This window comes from Staurois parvus, unplaced genomic scaffold (assembly GCF_062004578.1).
Source record: "Staurois parvus isolate SC_StPar_1 unplaced genomic scaffold, SC_StPar_1.0 ptg001431l, whole genome shotgun sequence".
NCBI classification, from domain to species: Eukaryota; Metazoa; Chordata; class Amphibia; order Anura; family Ranidae; genus Staurois; species Staurois parvus.
Genome location: NW_028319227.1, coordinates 1,072,854 through 1,081,002, shown reverse-complemented (window position 1 = coordinate 1,081,002; position 8,149 = coordinate 1,072,854).

The following is an 8,149-nucleotide window of genomic DNA, read 5'->3' as shown; positions in this document are numbered from 1 at the left end:
GTGCTCTTCTGTTTGGGGTATTGTGTGACCAGACTTACTTGGATAGAACATTCATGAAGTTACTTGGAGAAAGCTCAATTTCATTAAAACGTTTCTCATGAAACCTAGGAATCAACATGAAAATCATCAAGGTTCTTGGTTTGACAATTGTGAACTATGTTTAGGGTTAGATAGCAATATTATTTCCAAGAGTTATTTTTGGTAGACCGGAGTGATCAAGTGGAAATTTGCTTTTATCCTTGTGATTTTTATGTCTGCAGATAAGTCAAATGAAAGCACTTTCTTATATGTTGGGATTTCACTGAGTGCTTTTTGTTTGGTTGGTCTTTAAACTGTGAATACTCATATTCTTTTTCATTGGTTAAGTGATTTGAAACATATTTGGGATGGAAGCAGGACTATTGCTTTGCATAGCTAAATGTGTTTTATTTTCTAAACACTCTTTCTGATTCTTTTAAATCATTTTAAACAAAATGCTGTCAAAGAATTTAGGAAGAGATGCTCCTTGGTACAGTGCTTTTTGGTGGCTTTTTTCTATACCCTGTGACTTTGGATTTTGGCTTTCATAGTTGCAAGTTACAATATGGAAGTTAACATACCCATTGGGATGTATACCCTACAATACCATTGGTTCATAGAGTTCTCAAGAAGTTTAAAATCCTGCAAATTTTTGAATATGCTAACTTACAACAGCTTTTAGCTGAAACCAAGCTGTCTGCATCTTCTATATTTTAAATTTCAGAAATATTCCTCAGGTGAAAGGTATTAAATATATAGAGTACTCTTGCTCACACATTCCGATTTTACTTCATAATCAAAACTGCTAAGATTAGCTGTTGCTTAAACCTCTGAATAGAGTTTACATTACCAAAAACGCCCTATTGTTATCCTGAGATTGCAACTGGTACCACCTGTGGCTTTGAGAGGCAAGGCCCTATTTACATTTGACCCACTAGAATGCCCTCCCTCTGCAACACAAAAGAAAACTTACCTGGGTATTCATTGGATAATGGAGTATTCCCCCTTGCTTATAAAGGCCTGGAAGTTAGAGAGAAGTAAGTGTTTAAAGAAGACCTGAAGATAACTCAAAACCATCGCTGTTTTCAACCATGAGGTAAGCCTCACTTCATACTTTCTAATCAAAATCATTTTTTTTCAGATAAGAGAAGATCTTGGATACTTTTGTCCCTATTTACATGACCCAAAACAAAGCACTATCTTGTGTTCCATTGCTGGTGAGAAAGTGCTTCCTGTTTTGGGCAATGTGGGAACTGGGTTAAACCTTCCAGATGAAATGAGGAGCATCAGAGTGGCCAGTCCTCTACTTTCAATGCTTTCAACTCAGTCAAAGCAGAGCACTGTACCTTATTAGAAAAATCTCGGCTTTAAAACCTTGTTTTTTAACATGTAAGTGTCACCTTGTTTGACCAAGGTGAGAAGCAGATTATCTGCAACCACAGCCACAATGCCTTTCCCTAACAGCCATTTCAGACATATTAGCGCGCAAAACTCCAAACGGAGCACTTTTCTGTGATGACGTATTGGAAGTGTGCTCTTCTGTTTGGGGTATTGTGTGACCAGACTTACTTGGATAGAACATTCATGAAGTTACTTGGAGAAAGCTCAATTTCATTAAAACGTTTCTCATGAAACCTAGGAATCAACATGAAAATCATCAAGGTTCTTGGTTTGACAATTGTGAACTATGTTTAGGGTTAGATAGCAATATTATTTCCAAGAGTTATTTTTGGTAGACCGGAGTGATCAAGTGGAAATTTGCTTTTATCCTTGTGATTTTTATGTCTGCAGATAAGTCAAATGAAAGCACTTTCTTATATGTTGGGATTTCACTGAGTGCTTTTTGTTTGGTTGGTCTTTAAACTGTGAATACTCATATTCTTTTTCATTGGTTAAGTGATTTGAAACATATTTGGGATGGAAGCAGGACTATTGCTTTGCATAGCTAAATGTGTTTTATTTTCTAAACACTCTTTCTGATTCTTTTAAATCATTTTAAACAAAATGCTGTCAAAGAATTTAGGAAGAGATGCTCCTTGGTACAGTGCTTTTTGGTGGCTTTTTTCTATACCCTGTGACTTTGGATTTTGGCTTTCATAGTTGCAAGTTACAATATGGAAGTTAACATACCCATTGGGATGTATACCCTACAATACCATTGGTTCATAGAGTTCTCAAGAAGTTTAAAATCCTGCAAATTTTTGAATATGCTAACTTACAACAGCTTTCAGCTGAAACCAAGCTGTCTGCATCTTCTATATTTTAAATTTCAGAAATATTCCTCAGGTGAAAGGTATAAAATATATAGAGTTCTCCTGCTCACACATTCGGATTTAACTTCATAATCAAAACTGCTAAGATTAGCTGTTGCTTAAACCTCTGAATAGAGTTTACATTACCAAAAACGCCCTATTGTTATGCTGAGATTGCAACTGGTACCACCTGTGGCTTTGAGAGGCAAGGCCCTATTTACATTTGACCCACTAGAATGCCCTCCCTCTGCAACACAAAAGAAAACTTACCTGGGTATTCATTGGATAATGGAGTATTCCCCCTTGCTTATAAAAGCCTGGAAGTTAGAGAGAAGTAAGTGTTTAAAGAAGACCTGAAGATAACTCAAAACCATCGCTGTTTTCAACCATGAGGTAAGCCTCACTTCATACTTTCTAATCAAAATCATTTTTTTTCAGATAAGAGAAGATCTTGGATACTTTTGTCCCTATTTACATGACCCAAAACAAAGCACTATCTTGTGTTCCATTGCTGGTGAGAAAGTGCTTCCTGTTTTGGGCAATGTGGGAACTGGGTTAAACCTTCCAGATGAAATGAGGAGCATCAGAGTGGCCAGTCCTCTACTTTCAATGCTTTCAACTCAGTCAAAGCAGAGCACTGTACCTTATTAGAAAAATCTCGGCTTTAAAACCTTGTTTTTTAACATGTAAGTGTCACCTTGTTTGACCAAGGTGAGAAGCAGATTATCTGCAACCACAGCCACAATGCCTTTCCCTAACAGCCATTTCAGACATATTAGAGCGCAAAACTCCAAACGGAGCACTTTTCTGTGATGACGTATTGGAAGTGTGCTCTTCTGTTTGGGGTATTGTGTGACCAGACTTACTTGGATAGAACATTCATGAAGTTACTTGGAGAAAGCTCAATTTCATTAAAACGTTTCTCATGAAACCTAGGAATCAACATGAAAATCATCAAGGTTCTTGGTTTGACAATTGTGAACTATGTTTAGGGTTAGATAGCAATATTATTTCCAAGAGTTATTTTTGGTAGACCGGAGTGATCAAGTGGAAATTTGCTTTTATCCTTGTGATTTTTATGTCTGCAGATAAGTCAAATGAAAGCACTTTCTTATATGTTGGGATTTCACTGAGTGCTTTTTGTTTGGTTGGTCTTTAAACTGTGAATACTCATATTCTTTTTCATTGGTTAAGTGATTTGAAACATATTTGGGATGGAAGCAGGACTATTGCTTTGCATAGCTAAATGTGTTTTATTTTCTAAACACTCTTTCTGATTCTTTTAAATCATTTTAAACAAAATGCTGTCAAAGAATTTAGGAAGAGATGCTCCTTGGTACAGTGCTTTTTGGTGGCTTTTTTCTATACCCTGTGACTTTGGATTTTGGCTTTCATAGTTGCAAGTTACAATATGGAAGTTAACATACCCATTGGGATGTATAACCTACAATACCATTGGTTCATAGAGTTCTCAAGAAGTGTAAAATCCTGCAAATTTTTGAATATGCTAACTTACAACAGCTTTTAGCTGAAACCAAGCTGTCTGCATCTTCTATATTTTAAATTTCAGAAATATTCCTCAGGTGAAAGGTATAAAATATATAGAGTACTCCTGCTCACACATTCCGATTTTACTTCATAATCAAAACTGCTAAGATTAGCTGTTGCTTAAACCTCTGAATAGAGTTTACATTACCAAAAACGCCCTATTGTTATGCTGAGATTGCAACTGGTACCACCTGTGGCTTTGAGAGGCAAGGCCCTATTTACATTTGACCCACTAGAATGCCCTCCCTCTGCAACACAAAAGAAAACTTACCTGGGTATTCATTGGATAATGGAGTATTCCCCCTTGCTTATAAAGGCCTGGAAGTTAGAGAGAAGTAAGTGTTTAAAGAAGACCTGAAGATAACTCAAAACCATCGCTGTTTTCAACCATGAGGTAAGCCTCACTTCATACTTTCTAATCAAAATCATTTTTTTTCAGATAAGAGAAGATCTTGGATACTTTTGTCCCTATTTACATGACCCAAAACAAAGCACTATCTTGTGTTCCATTGCTGGTGAGAAAGTGCTTCCTGTTTTGGGCAATGTGGGAACTGGGTTAAACCTTCCAGATGAAATGAGGAGCATCAGAGTGGCCAGTCCTCTACTTTCAATGCTTTCAACTCAGTCAAAGCAGAGCACTGTACCTTATTAGAAAAATCTCGGCTTTAAAACCTTGTTTTTTAACATGTAAGTGTCACCTTGTTTGACCAAGGTGAGAAGCAGATTATCTGCAACCACAGCCACAATGCCTTTCCCTAACAGCCATTTCAGACATATTAGCGCGCAAAACTCCAAACGGAGCACTTTTCTGTGATGACGTATTGGAAGTGTGCTCTTCTGTTTGGGGTATTGTGTGACCAGACTTACTTGGATAGAACATTCATGAAGTTACTTGGAGAAAGCTCAATTTCATTAAAACGTTTCTCATGAAACCTAGGAATCAACATGAAAATCATCAAGGTTCTTGGTTTGACAATTGTGAACTATGTTTAGGGTTAGATAGCAATATTATTTCCAAGAGTTATTTTTGGTAGACCGGAGTGATCAAGTGGAAATTTGCTTTTATCCTTGTGATTTTTATGTCTGCAGATAAGTCAAATGAAAGCACTTTCTTATATGTTGGGATTTCACTGAGTGCTTTTTGTTTGGTTGGTCTTTAAACTGTGAATACTCATATTCTTTTTCATTGGTTAAGTGATTTGAAACATATTTGGGATGGAAGCAGGACTATTGCTTTGCATAGCTAAATGTGTTTTATTTTCTAAACACTCTTTCTGATTCTTTTAAATCATTTTAAACAAAATGCTGTCAAAGAATTTAGGAAGAGATGCTCCTTGGTACAGTGCTTTTTGGTGGCTTTTTTCTATACCCTGTGACTTTGGATTTTGGCTTTCATAGTTGCAAGTTACAATATGGAAGTTAACATACCCATTGGGATGTATACCCTACAATACCATTGGTTCATAGAGTTCTCAAGAAGTTTAAAATCCTGCAAATTTTTGAATATGCTAACTTACAACAGCTTTCAGCTGAAACCAAGCTGTCTGCATCTTCTATATTTTAAATTTCAGAAATATTCCTCAGGTGAAAGGTATAAAATATATAGAGTTCTCCTGCTCACACATTCGGATTTTACTTCATAATCAAAACTGCTAAGATTAGCTGTTGCTTAAACCTCTGAATAGAGTTTACATTACCAAAAATGCCCTATTGTTATGCTGAGATTGCAACTGGTACCACCTGTGGCTTTGAGAGGCAAGGCCCTATTTACATTTGACCCACTGGAATGTCCTCCCTCTGCAACACAAAAGAAAACTTACCTGGGTATTCATTGGATAATGGAGTATTCCCCCTTGCTTATAAAGGCCTGGAAGTTAGAGAGAAGTAAGTGTTTAAAGAAGACCTGAAGATAACTCAAAACCATCGCTGTTCTCAACCATGAGGTAAGCCTCACTTCATACTTTCTAATCAAAATCATTTTTTTTCAGATAAGAGAAGATCTTGGATACTTTTGTCCCTATTTACATGACCCAAAACAAAGCACTATCTTGTGTTCCATTGCTGGTGAGAAAGTGCTTCCTGTTTTGGGCAATGTGGGAACTGGGTTAAACCTTCCAGATGAAATGAGGAGCATCAGAGTGGCCAGTCCTCTACTTTCAATGCTTTCAACTCAGTCAAAGCAGAGCACTGTACCTTATTAGAAAAATCTCGGCTTTAAAACCTTGTTTTTTAACATGTAAGTGTCACCTTGTTTGACCAAGGTGAGAAGCAGATTATCTGCAACCACAGCCACAATGCCTTTCCCTAACAGCCATTTCAGACATATTAGCGCGCAAAACTCCAAACGGAGCACTTTTCTGTGATGACGTATTGGAAGTGTGCTCTTCTGTTTGGGGTATTGTGTGACCAGACTTACTTGGATAGAACATTCATGAAGTTACTTGGAGAAAGCTCAATTTCATTAAAACGTTTCTCATGAAACCTAGGAATCAACATGAAAATCATCAAGGTTCTTGGTTTGACAATTGTGAACTATGTTTAGGGTTAGATAGCAATATTATTTCCAAGAGTTATTTTTGGTAGACCGGAGTGATCAAGTGGAAATTTGCTTTTATCCTTGTGATTTTTATGTCTGCAGATAAGTCAAATGAAAGCACTTTCTTATATGTTGGGATTTCACTGAGTGCTTTTTGTTTGGTTGGTCTTTAAACTGTGAATACTCATATTCTTTTTCATTGGTTAAGTGATTTGAAACATATTTGGGATGGAAGCAGGACTATTGCTTTGCATAGCTAAATGTGTTTTATTTTCTAAACACTCTTTCTGATTCTTTTAAATCATTTTAAACAAAATGCTGTCAAAGAATTTAGGAAGAGATGCTCCTTGGTACAGTGCTTTTTGGTGGCTTTTTTCTATACCCTGTGACTTTGGATTTTGGCTTTCATAGTTGCAAGTTACAATATGGAAGTTAACATACCCATTGGGATGTATACCCTACAATACCATTGGTTCATAGAGTTCTCAAGAAGTTTAAAATCCTGCAAATTTTTGAATATGCTAACTTACAACAGCTTTTAGCTGAAACCAAGCTATCTGCATCTTCTATATTTTAAATTTCAGAAATATTCCTCAGGTGAAAGGTATAAAATATATAGAGTACTCCTGCTCACACATTCCGATTTTACTTCATAATCAAAACTGCTAAGATTAGCTGTTGCTTAAACCTCTGAATAGAGTTTACATTACCAAAAACGCCCTATTGTTATGCTGAGATTGCAACTGGTACCACCTGTGGCTTTGAGAGGCAAGGCCCTATTTACATTTGACCCACTGGAATGTCCTCCCTCTGCAACACAAAAGAAAACTTACCTGGGTATTCATTGGATAATGCAGTATTCCCCCTTGCTTATAAAGGCCTGGAAGTTAGAGAGAAGTAAGTGTTTAAAGAAGACCTGAAGATAACTCAAAACCATTGCTGTTCTCAACCATGAGGTAAGCCTCACTTCATACTTTCTAATCAAAATCATTTTTTTTCAGATAAGAGAAGATCTTGGATACTTTTGTCCCTATTTACATGACCCAAAACAAAGCACTATCTTGTGTTCCATTGCTGGTGAGAAAGTGCTTCCTGTTTTGGGCAATGTGGGAACTGGGTTAAACCTTCCAGATGAAATGAGGAGCATCAGAGTGGCCAGTCCTCTACTTTCAATGCTTTCAACTCAGTCAAAGCAGAGCACTGTACCTTATTAGAAAAATCTCGGCTTTAAAACCTTGTTTTTTAACATGTAAGTGTCACCTTGTTTGACCAAGGTGAGAAGCAGATTATCTGCAACCACAGCCACAATGCCTTTCCCTAACAGCCATTTCAGACATATTAGCGCGCAAAACTCCAAACGGAGCACTTTTCTGTGATGACGTATTGGAAGTGTGCTCTTCTGTTTGGGGTATTGTGTGACCAGACTTACTTGGATAGAACATTCATGAAGTTATTTGGAGAAAGCTCAATTTCATTAAAACGTTTCTCATGAAACCTAGGAATCAACATGAAAATCATCAAGGTTCTTGGTTTGACAATTGTGAACTATGTTTAGGGTTAAATAGCAATATTATTTCCAAGAGTTATTTTTGGTAGACCGGAGTGATCAAGTGGAAATTTGCTTTTATCCTTGTGATTTTTATGTCTGCAGATAAGTCAAATGAAAGCACTTTCTTATATGTTGGGATTTCACTGAGTGCTTTTTGTTTGGTTGGTCTTTAAACTGTGAATACTCATATTCTTTTTCATTGGTTAAGTGATTTGAAACATATTTGGGATGGAAGCAGGACTATTG